The following is a 17,701-nucleotide window of genomic DNA, read 5'->3' on the forward strand; positions in this document are numbered from 1 at the left end:
TTGGAAAAGCTTTCCTTTTACAGTGATATGTTTCAAAGCTGGAATAAGGAATGCAGAGTCATAACCTATCATATGTCCTCGATCCTGTTGCCATGTGGATAACCACATTTGGAAGTAGTGAAGGAGAGAGTTGCTGCTATGACAAACAAGGCTGTTAGAAACACACCACAGTGTGTGGGTCTTCCGGGAGGAAGATTCTCTAAAACATTTTACAAAGAAGGAAAGCATGGAGGTCCTGCCCCAATCAAGATGGTAGAATGAGAAACTTTGCAACTTTGCCCCCAACAGAAGCTTTGGACAACCAGAAAGAACTAGCAGAAATTTCTCAAAACTCCAGAAAACAGTTAAATGACTACAATAATGGTAAATGCTGAATCAAGAAAAAGGATACTTAAAAGTGGATCTTCGGAAGTGGATGTGGCTCAAACAATTGGGCTCCCATCTACCATGTGGAACATCCAAGATTTGATGTCCAGGGCCTCCTGGTGAAGGCAAGCTGGCACATGTGGTAAGCTGATCCACATGGAGTGCTACCCCATGCAGGAGTGCTGGCGCATGTAGAGAGCTGGCACAGCAAGATAACACAACAAAAAGAGACACAAAGAAGAGATATTAAGGGAAGTGGGTTTGGCTCAACTGATAGAGCATTTGTCTACCATAGGAGAGGTCCAGGTTTCAAACCCTGGGCCTCCTTGACCTGTGTGGAGCTGGCCCACGTGCAGTGCTGATGCACACAAGGAGTACCGTGCCACGCGGGGGTGTCTCCCGCGTAGGGGAGCCCCACCCACAAGGAGTGCGCCCTGTAAGGACAGCTGCCCAGTGCGAAAGAAAGTTCCGCCTGCCCAGGAATGGCACCACACACATGAAGAACTGATGCAGCAAGATGACGCAACTAAAGGAGACACAGATTCCCATGCCACTGACAACAGAAGTGGACAAAAAAACAAACAAACATGCAGCAAATGGACACAGAACAGATAACTGAGGGGGGCAGGGAGAGAAGTAAATAAAAATCTTAAAAAAACACAGGGAATGGATACCCAGAGCAGACAATGGGCACGGGGGGGATGGGGGGACGGGACAGGGAGAAATAAGTGAAAAAAAAAAAAAGTGGATCTTGTGGCACCTTGGCTGGCCTCTCCCTGACCCTTACTGGTAAACACAGAGCCAGCCCACACTGCCAGTGCAGATCCCTGGTCCTGGTTCCAGTGGAAGCAGAGTAACCCACGTGTACATATTCAGAGAATGTATGTCCGGCCCAGTCTGAATGGTGGTGACCTGAGGGACCTGCCATCCCAGAACTTACCTGTGTGTAGAAGGCGCTCGCAGAGCTGTCCTACAGAATGCTGTAGGAGAGAAGTCATGCTGCCCAGGGCAAGAAATTGCTGGTTGTAGGACACAGTACAGTGCGTAGTACTGTGAGGAAACTTTCCCAGGGAAGAGCGGACATTCATAACTGTGTAAATGGGTGAATTCCTTGAGCCACATGCATGTGCCCATGACAAGACATATGCTCAGAAAGGATCAGGGAGGGCTCTATGCTTTTGGCCTGGAGCTGCTTTCCAAACTCATTGTATAGATAAGCCCTGAAGGAGAGCAAGACCAGCCTGGGTCCTAAAGAACTAAAAAACAGACAACTCACATCAGAAAAATGATAGATGAACACAAAAGAAATATCAATAGAAATTATGAAAAGGAATCAAACAGCTGAAGACCACAGTAACAGAAATTTAAAATTCCCTAGAAGGGTTCCGCAGCAAATTGGAGCTGGCAGAAGGAAGAGTGAACTTGAAGATAAGACAATTGAAATCATCCAGTCTAAGTAGCAGAAAAGAGATTGAAGAAAAGTGAACAGACCCTGAGGAACCCGTGGGACACTGTTAAGCTTACCAATATATGCAGTGTGGGAGTCCCAAAAGAAGAAAAGGGACAAAGAGATTACTTTAAAAAGTAATGGGGGGAAGTAGATGTGGCTCAAGCAGTTGGCTACCCCCCGCCACATGGGAGGTCCTGGGTTTGTGCCTCTTAAGAAGACAAGACAGCTGACACAGTGGACTGGCGTGGTGAGCTGATGCAACAAGATGAGGCAATGAAGAGACACAATGAAGAAACACAATGAAAGAAAAAGAGTGGGGAGCAGAGGTGGCTCAAGCCATTGGATGCCTCCTATATGGGAGGTCCTGGGTTCAATTCCTGGTGCCTCCTAAAGAGAAGACAAGCACACAACAAATGTACACAGAGAGCAGGCAGAAAGCGCAGTGAGGGAGGGGGAGAAATAAATAAAATAAATCTTTTAAAAAATAAGATGGCTAAAAACTTCTCAAATTTAATGACAGACACCAACACATACATCCAAGATGCACATCTATTTCCAGACAGAATAAACCCAAATAGACCATGCCACAGCATATTTTAATCAAACTGTCAAATGCCAAAGTTGAAAGAATTCTGAAAGGTGCAAAAGAAAAGCAATATGTCACATACAAGGGAGCCTCAATAAGACTAAGGGCTGATTTCTCATTGGAAACCATTGAGGCAAGAAAGTAGTGGATGGCATATTTAAAATGCTGAGTGGAAAAATTGCCGACCAAGAATCCTGTCTCCAGCAAAACCATCTTTCAAAAACGAGAGGGGAAATGGATGTGGCTCAAGCTGTTGGGCACCCGTCTACCACATGGGAGGTCCTAGGTTTGTTTCCCAGTGCCTCCTAAAGAAGATGAGCAAGACAGTAAGCTGATGCAATGAGGAAAGAGTGAGGCAGGAACAACAAGCAGAAAGTGGAGGTGGCTCAAGGGGTTGGGTGCCTCATCCCCACATGGGAGATCCCAGATTCATTTCCCAGTGCCTCCTAAAAAGAAGATGAGCAGACAGAGTGCACACAATGAACAGGCACAGAGAGCAGATGGCGAGTGCAAACAACAAGGGGGGGTGAGAGAAATAAAATCTTAAAAACAAACAAAAAAAATGAGGGGGAGATAAAGACAGTCCCAGGTAAACAAAAGCTAAGGGAGTTTCTCAGCACTAGACCATCCCTATAAGAGTTGGCTAGAGGGCGGCGGACTTGGCCCAGTTCAAACCCCGGGCCTCCTTGACCCATGTGGAGCTAGCCCATGCACAGTGCTGATGTGCGCAAGGACTGCCCTGCCACGAAGGGGTGTCCCCTGCATAGGGGAAGGAGTGTGCCCCGTAAAGAGAGCCGCCCAGGGTGAAAGAAAGTGCAGCCTGCCCAGGAATGGTGCCGCACACACGGAGAGCTGACACAACAAGATGACGCAACAAAAAGAAACCAGATTCCTGTGCCGCTGACAACAGAAGCGGGGACAAAAAAAGAACACGCAGCAAATAGACACAGAGAACAGACAACCGGGGTGGGGGGGGGGGTAGGGGGAAGGGGAGAGAAATAAATAAATAAATAAATAAATAAATAAATAAATAAATAAATAAATAAATAGAAACTACTGTGGGGGAGCAGGTGTAGCTCAAGTGGTTGAGTGCCTGCTTCCCATGTATGAGGTTCTGGGTTCAATCCCCAGTACTTCCTAAAAACAAAACAAACTAAAAAACCAACTCTTATTGGGGAGCAGGTGTAGTTCAGTGGCTGAGCACTTGCCTCCCATGTACAAGGTCCTGGGTTCAATCCCTGGTACCTCCTACTATGTATCAAGTTTTTATGTAGTATCAAAGAATATCTGCAATTATCTAAGACAGATATTGAAATATTCCTTTTTTCCAACAACATATTTGTGAGGCAAGATCTTTATATACTTTATTTTGGAAAATAGCTATTTTTCATAAAAACTTAAGTGTGTTAAACATATAATGGGTTTAACCTTTTGTAACTCACCCTTTAGAATCCCTTCTCATTTCCTTTTGTGTATGTTTCTCTGGTATTTTCTTTTTAGCCACCATGGGGAATAAATTTAACATTCTAAATCTATAACAATCTTGTTTGGATATCACACTGAACTTCAACAGCATATACAAACCATGCTCTTATACCCCACCTTTGTGATGTTCTTGTCACAAATTACATATTTATAAATTGAGTCAAATATAGATTATGATTTTTATGTATTTGCATTTTATGTATTTGCATTTTAGGAGAAGTAAAATGTGGAGGCACAAACCAAAAATACAATAGAACTGGCATTGATATTTATCCTTTAGGATTTCTTGTAGGGTCACTGTAGTGGTGACAACCTCAGCTTTTGTATATCTGTGAATGTCATAATTTCTCCCTCATTTTTGAAAGATGGTCTTGCCAAATACAGAATTCTTGGATGGCATTTTTTTCCACTCAGCACTTTAAACATGTCATACCTCTTCTTTCTTGCCTCCATAGTTTCTGATGAGAAATCAGCACTTTGTCTTATTTGGGCTCCCTTGTTCATGATGTTTTGTTTCCCTCTTGCAGCTTTCAGGAGTCTCTGTCTTTGGCATTTGACAGCTTGATTATTATGGGTCTTAGTATGGGTCTGTCTGTGTTTACTCTGTTTGGAGTTTGTTGAGCTTATTGGGTATGTGTATTCATGTTTTTCATTAAATTAGAGAAGTTTTCACCTATTATTTCTTTGAATGTTCTTTTCCTCTCTTCTGTGTCTCCCATCATACTTATATTCATAAGCTTAATGATGTCCCACAGAGACTCAGTCTCTGTTCACTTTTCTTCATTCTTTTTCTTTCTACTCCTGATATTGGATAATTTCAATTAGCCATTTTTAAGTTCTCTTATTCTTCTGCCTGCTGAAATCTGCTATTAGACCCCTCTAGTGAAATTTTCATTTCAGTTATTATATTCTTCGGCTCCAGAATTTCTATTTGGTTCCTTTTTATAATTTCTATCTCTACCTCTTTGTAGATCTTCTCCTTTTATTCACACATTTTCCTTGTTTCCTTTAGTTCTTTGCCCATGGCTTCCTGTAGTTCTTTGTGCATATTTAAGACAGTTGATGAAAATCTTTTTTTTAAAGATTTATTTTTATTTATTTCTCTTCCCTTCTCCCCCATTGTCTGCTCTCTGTGTGTTTTCTGTGCCTGCTTATATTATCAGGCAGCACTGGGAAACTGCAAATCTTTTTTGATGCATTATCTTGCTGTGTCAGCAATCCATGTGTGTGGTGCCACTCCTGGGTGGGCTGCACTTTTTTTGTGCAGGGTGACTCTCCTTGCAGGGTGCACTCCTTGTGCATGGGGCTCTCCTACGTGGGGGACACCCCTGTGTAGCATGGCACTCCTTGCATGCAGCAGCACAGTCCATGGGCCAGCTCACCACATGGGCCAGGAGGCCCTGGGTTCAAGCCCTAGACCTCCTTTATGGTAGGCAGACGCTCCATCAGTTGAGCCACATCCACTTCCAAAAGTCTTTTATTGTAAGTCCAGTGTCTGAGCTTCCCCAGCATTAGTTTCTGTCTTTTTTCCTCTTGAATGGCCCATAGTTTCCTGGTTTTTGTTGTTGTTATGCTTTGTGAATTTTTATTGTAAAATTGACACTTGAATATTAAAATATGAATATTAGTAATATTTGTATTATAATATTATTTTGTAACTCTGGACATTGTTTTCTCCCTCCAGGGTTTGCTGTTCTTTTTTGTTGTTGTTGTTGTTGTTTTGTTACATTGTGAAACTCTTTCTCCCCTTTTTGTCCTGTTCTTTTTTTTTTTTTAAAGATTTATTTATTTATTTAATTCCCTCCCTCCCCCAGTTGTCTGTTCTCTGTGTCTATTTGCTGCATCTTGTTTCTTTGTCTGCTTCTGTTGTCGTCGACAGCAGGGGAAGTGTGGGCGGCGCCATTCCTGGGCAGGCTGCACTTTCTTTCGCACTGGGCAGCTCTCCTTATGGGGCGCACTCCTTGTGCGTGGGGCTCCCTACGTGAGGCACAGCACTCATTGCGTGCATCAGCACTGTGCGTGGGCCAGCTCCAAATGGGTCAAGGAGGCCCGGGGTTTGAACCGTGGACCTCCTATGTGGTAGACAGACGCCCTAACCACTGGGCCAAGTCCGTTTCCCTGCTGTTCTTGATTGTTGAAATCTTAGCTTGTGTTCACCCAGTGGTTTGATAGACTGCCTTGAAGGCCAGAGTATAAAAACAAAACACAGGGAAGCGGATTTGGCTCAGTGGATAGAGCATCTGCCTACCACATGAGAGTTCCAGGGTTCAAACCCAGGGCCTCCTGACCCATGTGATGAGTTGGCCCACATGCAGTGCTAATGTGTGCAAGGAGTGCTGTGCCATGCAGTGGTGTCCCCCACGTAGGGGAGCCCCATGTGCAAGGAGTGCGCCCCATAAGGAGAGTCGTCCTGTGTGAAAAAAGCGCAACCTGCCCAGGAGTGGCGCTGCACACACAGAGAGCTGACGCGGCAAGCAGACACAGATGAATACACAGCGAAGGGACACAAAGAGCAGACAACTGGGGGTGGGGCAGGGAAGGGCAGAGAAATAAATAAATAAATAAATAAATAAATAAATAAATAAATAAATAAATAAATAAAAAGACAAAAACAGTCTTTGAAGATTGGTTTTGTGCTGTGGCATTCCTTGTTTTTAAATCATAAACTTCAAAATTTTTTATTATCACAAAATAGTAGGTTCCATTATATATATTTTTTTCATTTGTTTTTTATTAGAGAACAATCATACATAATGTGCAAAATTCCCACACATCACTCCTCTAGCAGCACCCTACATTGTTGTGGAATATTTGCTACAGATTATGAAAGAACATGATCAGACTATTATCACTAGGGTCCGTAGTGTACACTTGGTATATTTTTTTCATACACCCCCCCATTATTAACACTATATTTTGAGACATTTTTTAATGCTTAGGCAGGCTGTTTATAATTCTTCCATGGCTTTATTTCCTGTTTTCACTCAACCTATAGGTCAACTAGTGGTGAAAGTTTAGGGTCTTCTCAGGTCTTTTCTAAGCATATGTCCTGTCCTGGGCATGTGGGACTTTCTAAATTCTCTGGTATACACAGGAGCTTTTGAATGCCCTAATTCCCCAAAGAAACTCTCTTCCTGTTTTTTCCTCCGGACTGTAGGTAGTCTACTGTATATCTCAATGGTAATCTTTTGCCACAAGTGGTTGTGGGTTTTTGCTCACCTTCCAAAGTTTTTGAGGAATGCCTGACATTTTTCTGCCCTGAGAAGGTTCTGAGTCAGGTGAAACAGAATGAGAGTCTTGCATTAGTCCTTCGGATAGCCCCCAGATAGGTTAGAACAGGCAAACACAATAATTTGCAAATGAAGTATGCTCTGCTCCTTCTGGAATCTGGGACCAGGAGCCCTCACTGGAATGCATGCTGCTGTCTTCAAGACTGCTGCCAGATTAGGGAAGGAGTGGGGCAAGGGCAAGTAAAAATGCCACAAAGCTTTCCTACAATTGATTTTTTTCTTATTTTGGTAATATATATAAAACATTAAACTTCCTGTTTTAATCACCTCCAAGCATATCATTTAATAGCAATAATGACATTCACAATGTTGTGTTATCTTTGCTACCATTCTTTACCTTTTCTCATTTTCTCCCATTTTTCCCCACCTATTTTTAAATTATTTTTTATTTTTGAGGTACCAAGGCCAGGGATTGGACCTGGGACCTCGTATTTGGGAAGCTGGTGCTCAACCACTGAACCACATTGGCTCTTCCCCACCATTTCTAAGTTGCTTTTTTCTTGCGTCAACCTTCACTTGGTTGCTATAAGGCTTTGACTGTTTTCCGGAGCACTGACAACGTTAGTTTACTTTTTTGGGGGGGAGGGGAGGAATTTCTGTGGAGGTACAGGAGATTGGAGTTACCTACTCTGTCCTTTTGCTGACACCAAGCCTTGTCTTCATTTGTGAAGGAATTTTCATTATGTATTGAATTCTTGGTTGACACCTAATGAAGTCAGTCAATTTTCTTTTGGTTTGCCTGGTTCCTATTGAAATGTCAGTGTTAGGTATTATTGCTCTTTTGAAAGTAATATAACTTTTTCTCTTTGGTTTTCAGCAAATGTAACTATAATTTGCCTAGATTTGAATTTATTTTATGTCAGGTTCCCTGAGTGTCTCAATCTGTGGATTGAAGTCTTTACATGGTTTTGGGAAATTCTAGTCATTATTATTCCAATATTATTTTTGTTCCATTTCTTTTCTCCTTTCCTTCTGGAGCTCCAATTACACACATGAGTCCTTTTGACTATGTCCAACTTATCATTTACAATTTTCTCTGATTTTGTTTCCCATTCTTTTTTCATCTCTGGTTCCAGTTTATGTGTTTTCTGTTTTTCTGTCTTTGAATTTACTAATCCCAAGTCCAGTGTGCAATAGAATCTGTTTGAAATTCCAGAAATTGCCTTTGCAGTTCTAGAATGACCAGTTGGTTCTTCTTTTTTTTTTTAATAGACTCCAATTCTGTTTTGAAACCTTCCATCTTTTAGTCTACTTTTTCAGCTCTTCTCTATTTTCTTGAGTATTAATTACAGTTATTTTAAAGTCCTTTTTGCTAATTCTAATGTCTATATCATCAGTGGATCTACTTTTACATATTTTTATTTTGACTATTTTCCATGGGTTTTTTTGCTTCTTCATATATTTAGTAATTTTTTGTTGTATGTCAAACACTGTGTGTGATAGAACTGTAGAGACTCCATATGATATATTCCACCTGAGAAGTTTCCTTCCTTACTCTGTTAGAGAGGGTAAGGACTTGGTTACCTCAATCCAAGCAGGGATTTAGATGGTTGAGACTGGTTAATGGTTTTAGTGATACTCAGTCCACATCTGCATTGTTTTTGTTTGTAAAAGTCCTTATGGGCTTTAAAAAAAAAAAATCAATTTTATTGATACATATTAATAAAGCACAGTTCATCCAAAGTATAAAATCAATGATATTTGATATAATAACATAGTTGTGCCATTCATCACTTCAATCATTATTTAGAGCTTTTTCATTATTTCAATAATAATAATTGAAAAAAAAAACACAAAAAACAGACAAACAAGAAAATTCTTCACTCCTTGATCTCTCTATGCTTCTCCTGCCATACATAGCTGCTATTTCTGGCTATTCTTGCTTATTTATTTATTTTTAAGCCATTTTATTGCGATATAGTCACATACCGAACGATCTATTCAAAGTATATAATCAATGGCTTTTAGTATAATCACAATGTTGTACATTCATCATCACAAAAAATTTTAGAACAATTTCATTACTCCAAAAAAGAAAAACTTCACACCCCTTAGCAGTCACCTTCAATCCCTTTATCCTTCCAGCCCTACTTAACCACTAGTCTAATTTCATCTTTGTAAATTGATTTATATTTACATTGTATATAAATGGGATCATATGATGTGTAGTACTTTGTGTCATGGCTCTTGAACTCTTTGACCTCGGTTCTGAAAGTGACTGAGTTACACCTTTCAGAGTTTTTGCGTTTAGCTCCTTAGCTTCCGGCCCCCACAGCATGGAAATCTGACAAAAGTCTTGAGGGAAATACTGGCTGTGTGTTTTGAGGCAGGCCTTTCCCTTTATTGGGAATTTGTCTCCTAGTGAAATTATGGAAGATTTTACCTTGCTTTTTAGCATGCTCATAACTCAGCAATTGTCATTGTTGATGAAAAGCAGTTAAACATTTAGAAGGATATTTTTATTTTTTATTTTTTATTTTTTTTGTCATCCTTTCCCCCACCCACATCCCTTTCCTCTTTGGCCAGTCTTTTTTTTTTTAATTTTTATATTTTATTAATCATTTCTAAATGATCTGTAGCAGGAGATTTTTCAGGATGTCTGACAGCCAGAACAAAGATGCCTCAACCTAAAATTCTATACCATAATACTATTCTTTAAGAGTGAGGATAGGGAAGTGGACGTGACTCAACTAATAGAGCGTCCTTCTACCTTATGGAGGGTCCAGGGTTTGATCCCCCGGGCCTCCTGACCCGCATGGTAAGCTGGCCCATGCGCAGTGCTGCCACGCACAAGGAATGCTGTGCCATGCAGGGGCACTACTGCATAGGGGTGCCCCATGTGCAAGGAATGAGCCCCACAAGGAGAGCCGCCCTGCATGAAAAAAGCACAGCCTGTCCATGAGTGGCACCAAACATGGCGAGATGATGCAACAAAAAAGAGACGCAGTTTCCCAGTGCCACCAGATAATGCAAGTGGACACAGAGCAAATGGACACAGAGAGCAGACAATGGGGGGAAAGGAAGAGAAATAAATAAAATAAATCTTAAAAAAAAAAAAAAGAGTGAGGGTAAAAAAAGATATTTTCACATCTTCAAAGCCTGAGAAAGTTTACTACTCAGATATCATTGGTGAAGGAATTGCTGAAAGATATCCTTCAGAAAAAGGATATTGAAACCAGGAAGGAATACGGTAAATAGCAAATGCATTAGTTAGTATGTTGGTAAATCTATGTAACTATTTACTGTAAATGACTAATTTTTTTGGTGGGGGTAAGATAAGAGGTAAGAAATGAAAAGTGTTTGAAAATGTAGGGAAGCGGACTTGGCCAATGGATAGGGCGTCCATTTACGACATGGGAGGTCCGCGGATCAAACCCCGGGCCTCCTTGACCCGTGTGGAGCTGGCCATGCGCAGTGCTGATGCGCGCAAGGAGTGCCGTGCCCCGCAGGGGTGTCCCCCGCGTAGGGGAGCCCCACGCACAAGGAGTGCGCCCCGTAAGGAGAGCCGCCCAGCGCAAAAGAAAGTGCAGCCTGCCCAGGAATGGCGCTGCCCACACGGAGAGCTGACGCAGCAAGATGACACAACAAAAAGAAACACAGATTCCTGGTGCTGCTGATAAGGGTAGAAGCGGTCACAGAAGAACACAGCAAATGGACACAGAGAGCAGACAACTGCGGGGGGGAAATGATCCCATTTCTGTCAAAAATATTTTGTCTGCATGCTTGTGCATGGAAAAATTCTTGAAAAGATAAACACCCACAATATTAATCATAGTTATCTCTATGAGGATAATTATATGTACCTATGTACTTAAATATGAAAATATTTATGTATTTGCATAGGTAAACAAAAATTAACTACCTATATAGGTGGTTATTATACCTTATGCATTGTTTTTTATTTTAAAGAATTGTGCTGAGCATGTATTACTTTTATGAGCATAAAAAGCTATATAAATGAAGTACTTATCATCTGATTTCAAGTCTTACTGTGAAGCTACAGTAATCAAGACAGTGTGATATTGGCATAAGGATCAACAAATAGAGCAATGAAACAGAACAGAGTCTAGAAATAAATGCACATATAGTCAATTGACTTGATTTTTTTTTTAGGAGGTCCTGGGGATTGAACCCAGGACCTTGTACATGGAAAGCAGGCACTCAACCACTGAGCTACATCTGCTCCCCAGTCAACTGACTTTCTTTTTAGATTGTATTTTATTTATTTATTTCTCCCCATTCCCTTGCTGTTTGCATTCACTGTGTGTGTTTGCTGTGTGCTGGCCTTTTTTTTTTTTTTTTAAGGAGGCACCAGGAACCAAACCTGAGACCTCCCATGTGGGAGGGAGACCCCCAATCACTTGAGCTACCTCCTCTCCCTGCTTTGCTGTGTCTCTCTTTATGTTTTTCCTCTGTTTGTCTCTTGTTGTGTTATCTTGTGTCAGCTCTCTGAGCCAGCCCATCATGTCAGCTTGCTGTCTTGCTTGTCCTTTCTAGGAGACACTGGGAACTGAACCTGGGACCTCACATGTGGTAAGAGGGAGCTCAATCACTCGAGCCACATCTGCTTCCCTCAATTGACTTTTTTTTTTAAAGATTTATTTTATTTTTTATCTCTCCCCACCCCCTCATTGTTTGTACTTGCTGTGTCTGTTTGTCTTTCTTGTTTCTTTAGAAGGCACCAGGAACCAAACCCAGGACCTCTGATGTGGGAGGGAGGTGCCTAATTACTTAAGCCACCTCCATTCCCTGCTTTGTTGTGTCTCGTTATGTTTTTCCTCTTGTGTCTCTTATTGTATCAGCTCACTGTCCTGGCCAGGAACCTCTGCTCTCTGCTTTATTTTGTCTCTCATTATGTTTTTCTCATCTCATGTTGCATCACTCGTGTCAACTACTTTCCACTCCTACTCATCGTGTCAACTCACTGTCTTCTTTAGGAGACACCAGGAACCAAACCACATACCTCCCATGTGGTAGGCAGGAGCTCAATTGCCTGAGCCACATCTGCTTCCCTCAATTGACTTTTGACAGAGATGCTAAGACAATTCGATGGGGAAAGGAAAGATTTTTCAATAAATGGTGCTGGAACAGCTAGATAAACATCTGGAAAAAATGAACTTCAACCATGACCTCATCCTGTATACAAAAATTAATTCAAGATAAATCATAGATTTAAAAGTAAAAGCTGAAACTATGAAGTTTCCAGGAAAAACATAGGCAGAATATAAAAATCACTAATCATAAAAGAAGAAAATTGATAAATTGTGCTTCATTAAAATGGAAAATTTCTATTCATCAGATAATACTATTAAAAAAATTAGTGGGGGAAGCAGATGTGGTTCAAGCTGTTGAGCGCCTGCTTCCCTCATGGGAGGCCCCAGGTTCAGTTCCCCGTGCCTCCTAAAAACAAAAAGGTGAACAACAAGCAAAACTAAATGAAAAAGCCAGCTCAGGAGAGCCAGTGCGACTGAGTGGTTGGGAATCAGTTTCCCACATGCAAGGTCCCGGGTTCAATCCTGGCCTTGGTACCTAAAAAAAAAAAAAAAAAAAAAAAAATTAATGGGCGACTCACAGACTAGAAAACTCTATTCATAGTACTTATCTCACAAAGCACTGGTATCCAGAATATATAAAGAACAACCACAGATCAATAATAAAAAGACAAACAACCTGATTTAAAAAAAAAAAAAACAGTGCTTAAAAAAAGACATAACGAATAAAGAAGGAAGATTATTCCCAATAATTTTTCTTTTTTTAAAAGGTTTATTTATTTATTTCTCCCTCCTCCCTTCATTGTTTGCAATCACAGTCTGCTCTCTATGCCCGTTTGTTGTGTACTTGTCTTCTTTTTAGGAGGCACCAGGAACCAAACCTGGACTTCCCATGTGGTAGGGAGGCACCCAATGGCTTGAGCCACCTCTGCTCCCCACACGTTGCATCTCTAATTATGTTTCCTTGTATCTCCTCAATGTGTCATCTTGTTGCATCAGCTCACTGCACTAGCCTGTCACATCAGCTCACTATCTTGCTCATCTTCTTTATTTTGCTTTTAAGATTTATTTATCTCAACCCACCCCCTTGTTGTTTGCACTTGTTGTGTCTGTTCATCTTCTTTGTTTCTTTAGGAGCACTGAGAACCATACATGGCACCTCTGACGTGGAAGGGAGGTACCTAATTGCTTCAACTACCTCCATTTCCTGCTTTGTTGTGTCTCTCATTATGTTTTTCCTCTTGTGTCTCTTGTTGCATCATCTCGTTGCCTCAGCTCGCTGTCCTGCTTGTTCTCTTTAGGAGGCATCGGAAACCTCTCCTCCTTGTTTTGTTGTTCTCTCATTATGTTTTTCTTCTTATGTCTCTTGTTGCATCATCTTGTTGTGTCAGCTTGTTGTGCCAACTTTCCATGCCTGCTTGTCATGCCAGCTCACTGTCTTCTTTAGGGGGCACTGAAAACCAAACCACGGACCTCCCATGTGGTAGGCAGGAGCTCAATCATTTGAGCCACATTCACTTCATGGTCTCTTCTTTAGGAGACACCAGAAACTGAGCCAGGTGGTAGGCGGGCACCCAACTGCTTGAGCCACATCCGCTTTCCCCAATAATTTTTATAAAATATTTTAAAATCACAGGTAAGGCATGCCAGTACAAAAAAGAAAAGAAAAGAAAATATTGATAAAAATGTAAGATGTAAAAATCAATTAAAATTTCACCACTCAAAGATAACCACTCTTAAAATTTGGGAGGATAGACTTATGTATGTATGTATTATATTATCTAACAAAATAAGCTCACATGATTTATACTGTTCAAAATTGGGTGCCTTTTTAACTCCTTAAGTAGCTATTAACACTAGGCAATTTACTTAACCTTTGTTTCTTAGTTTTGTCATCTGTAAAACTGAAATAAAATAGTGCGTAATTTATAGGAATTTTAAAAGTATTAAAGTTAATATATGTGAAATATTTAGAACAGTGCCTGATTACACAGAAAGTTCTCAACAAGTGGTATATATTTTTATCTACACACAAAGCATTCTTAAAGACCTGATAATATGATTGTAATACAGTTTATTTAACCTCTATTTACAGGTATTCAGATTTTTCCCAATTTTTTAATATTATAAAAGCATTCCAGGGGACATTTGTTTGCATACATCTTTGTGAACTCCTCTGGTTATGTCGTTAGGGTAAATTTCTACAAGTGGGAGTACTGGGTCAAAGAGCAGGAACATTGTAAAAATCCTTTTAAAAGAACATACTGTGAAGATGCCCTCCAGAGAGTGTGTGCCACTTTCCTCTCCCACCCCAGGATATCTTAAGCCATGCTCATGTACTGTCTAACTCCACTCACCACTTTTCCACAGGCATAATTGATTGGAAATGCTCTCGTAGTGAACACCTGTGGAAGGAAGAGAAGGAAGCTGGATTGGCAAAGGTAGAAGTTGAGCTGTGCTCAGACTTCATGGACTCCTCAGCCAACCCGCCAAGTGGTTCTGAAGTTGAGACAACCCTTCAGAGTTGTCCCGAGTTGAGGGAGGGATGACTCACCTTTAATAACCCAAGGTCAAATCAGGCGTTGGATGCAGCTCTCCAGGAAGAGGGTGGGACTTGGGGGTGACGTGGCGTTCTTCAGCCTCCGCGGTCCCCGTGCTACAGCTGGGCTGTCTGTCTAGCAGCACTCCCGGCAGGTGGGGGAGTACGTCCTTTATTCCTACAAGGCGATCAAAGTAAGCAGCGCAGATAGTTACTGTGTGCCATGCACGGAGCCAGGGACAGGTACATTTTCTCATTTAATTCTCACAGAAACCTTGTGCGGTTGGAATTGTTATGACCTCTATCTTCTAAATGAAGGAACTGAAACAGAGAGAGTTGTCCTATGGCTCGTTGGAGGGCAGAACCGGTAGTCAAACCCAAGTCTGCCTGGTGACAAAGTTCGTGCCCTCCCAAGGTTTAGCCATTCCCCTTACAATCCAGGTGAGGAAACATATAAAAAGTCCAATATTTTAAATAGTTTGGGATTAAGTGCCATTTTCTTGGAAAGATAGAAGTTCTAGGAGTGGAGGAAGAAAAAAGTGATTACCTAAGATGTATGAGGGTGGTTATGTCTTTCTGGAGCTAAGATTTAGCCTCGGAATGAAGGGAAAAGAAAGAGGAGGAATGGTAGCTCATGCACTCAATATCCTGCATGTATTTTTCAGGATGTGTCCAGTGGTCCTAAAAACTGGATTTTCTCTCCATCAGAAGTCACACTTCACAGCAATGGCTACTTTGAGATCAGGCATGTCTGGGTTGAAATTGTGAGCTTTTGACAAATCATTTTACCTTTTTCTTTCTTTTTTTATATAATTGTGGTGGTTTGAAACTATATGTACCCCAGAAAATCATGTTCTTCGAGTTAATCCATTCCTGCGGGTATAAATCTATTGTAAGTAGGTTTTCACGAGGTTCCTTCAGTTAAGGCATGGCCTGGGATGGGCCCTACTATTCTTTCTGGAGTCCTTTATAAAAGGGATGACTACAGAGAGACAAGAGAAAGCCACGGAAGCAAGAAGCTAGAAGCAACGGAAGCAGGAAGAGGCACATGCCCTGTGTCACCATGTGACAGAGAGGGTCAGTCTTCAGGTCTTCAGGAAGGAAGCAACATCTTGATGATGCCTTGATTTGGACATTTTCCCAGCCTCCAAGCTGTAACCTTGTAAGCCAATAAATTACCGTTGTTAAAAGGCAACCCATTTCATGGTCTATTGCTTTCAGCAGACTAGCAAACTTAAACAATAATTAGAAGTGCTTTATTTGTTTTGAAAGAAAAATGCAAAATATGGTACCAATGGCTGACAAAATGAAAAGGGTAGATGGTGAAAAGTATGTCTCCCTCCCACTTTTGCCCACCAACCCTGCTCCCCTCCTGAAAGGCTGTTACTTTGCTAGTTTCTCATTTATCCTTCTCAAAATATTCTTTGCACAAATAAGCATATTCCTTCTTTAATAAACACAAGTAGTAGTAATACATACACACTTCTTTCATCTTGCTTGTTTTAAATTTAATTTTTATTTTTCACAAAGTAATATGTGTATAATTTTAAAAGTCAAAGGCTTATAATAAAAATTGGCAGCCCACTCCTCGGTCCTCTTGAGCTCTACTCCTTTAGCTCTTCCCTCCTATATTTACTTCCTTGTTATTAAATAATATATGGCTATTTCTTAATAATTCGATTTTATCCATTATCTTCACTTCTCACTATAGAAGATTATGCAACATGCACCCCCTTTTCCATCTTCCCAATAGGGGATCATAAATTTTGGATAAATTCATTTTTATTATTTATATAATTATGACTATGTAAATTTTGTTCATAACAAAGCCAATGAGTTTGTGATTAAATTCGCTTTCTTACGCATATTTTCGTTGTTCCTGGAAGTTATAATTATCTTTTTGTTTTGTTTCCATTCCCTCAGACAGGTCAGTGAGTGACCTATTGGCCGCATTTGATGACCCTCCTGAGCGCAGCTCCCATCTGGAGTGGTTGCGTCAGGCCGGCCGCAAAGCTATCGTCCTGGCCTGGACCCCTTCATCCTGGGAATGCTCTTTGCCTCTCTTCTGCAGGGATCTCCTAATTTCTTGTATCCTATGTGTTAATTTTTCTTGGTTTCATCTTTTGTTTGAGAAGGTATTCATCATCTAGTAACTTCCCGAGAAAGGGAACTTTCCTGAGAAAGGGAGAGTAACGTTTTCTTGTCTCTTTTTGCATCCTGAAAATGTCGTTAATCTCCTCCTCACACTTGACTGACAGTTTGGCAGAGTATAAAATTCTAGATTAAAAATAATTTTTCTTTAAAATTTTGAAGGTGGGAGCAGTTGTAGCTCAGTAGCTGGGCACCTGTTTCCCATGTACAAGGTCCCGGGTTCGATTTCCAGTACCTCCTAAAAAATTTTTTTTGAAGCACTGAGCCCTTACTTTCTAGTTTGCAAGGGTATTTTTAAGAAATCCAATGCCATTTTGAGTATGAAATTGAGAACTTTTGTATGCAACTTGATTTTTTCTCTGGAAGCCTTTAGAAATTCCTCTTGATACTTACTCTGAAATTTCATGATGTGCCCTTGAAAGTTTTTTTTTTTAATTATCATGTTGGGCACTTAAGGTGCCCTATCAATCTGGAAATACATGTCCTTCAGTCAGGGAAATACTATTGAATTATTTTTTAAAATTTCCCCCTAACTACTTCATATTTTCTCTCTGGGACTCCTATGAGTCAGATATTCTGTCTCCTGGATTGAACCTCTAATTTTTATTTTTTTTTTAAGCTTCTTTATGTTTTACATTATGGTTTACATTTTAGCTTATAGACTTTTTTTTTGTATTTTTAAAATTTATTTATCTCCCTTTCCCTGCCCACCCCCCAAGTTGTCTGCTCTCTGTGTCCATTCGCTGTGTGTCCTTCTATGTCCACTTGTGTCAGTGGCACCCGGAATCTCTGTCTCATTTTGTTGCATCATCTTGCTACATCAGCTCTCTGTGTGTGCAGCGC

The sequence above is a fragment of the Dasypus novemcinctus genome, chromosome 13 (genome assembly GCF_030445035.2).
Source record: "Dasypus novemcinctus isolate mDasNov1 chromosome 13, mDasNov1.1.hap2, whole genome shotgun sequence".
NCBI lineage: Eukaryota > Metazoa > Chordata > Mammalia > Cingulata > Dasypodidae > Dasypus > Dasypus novemcinctus.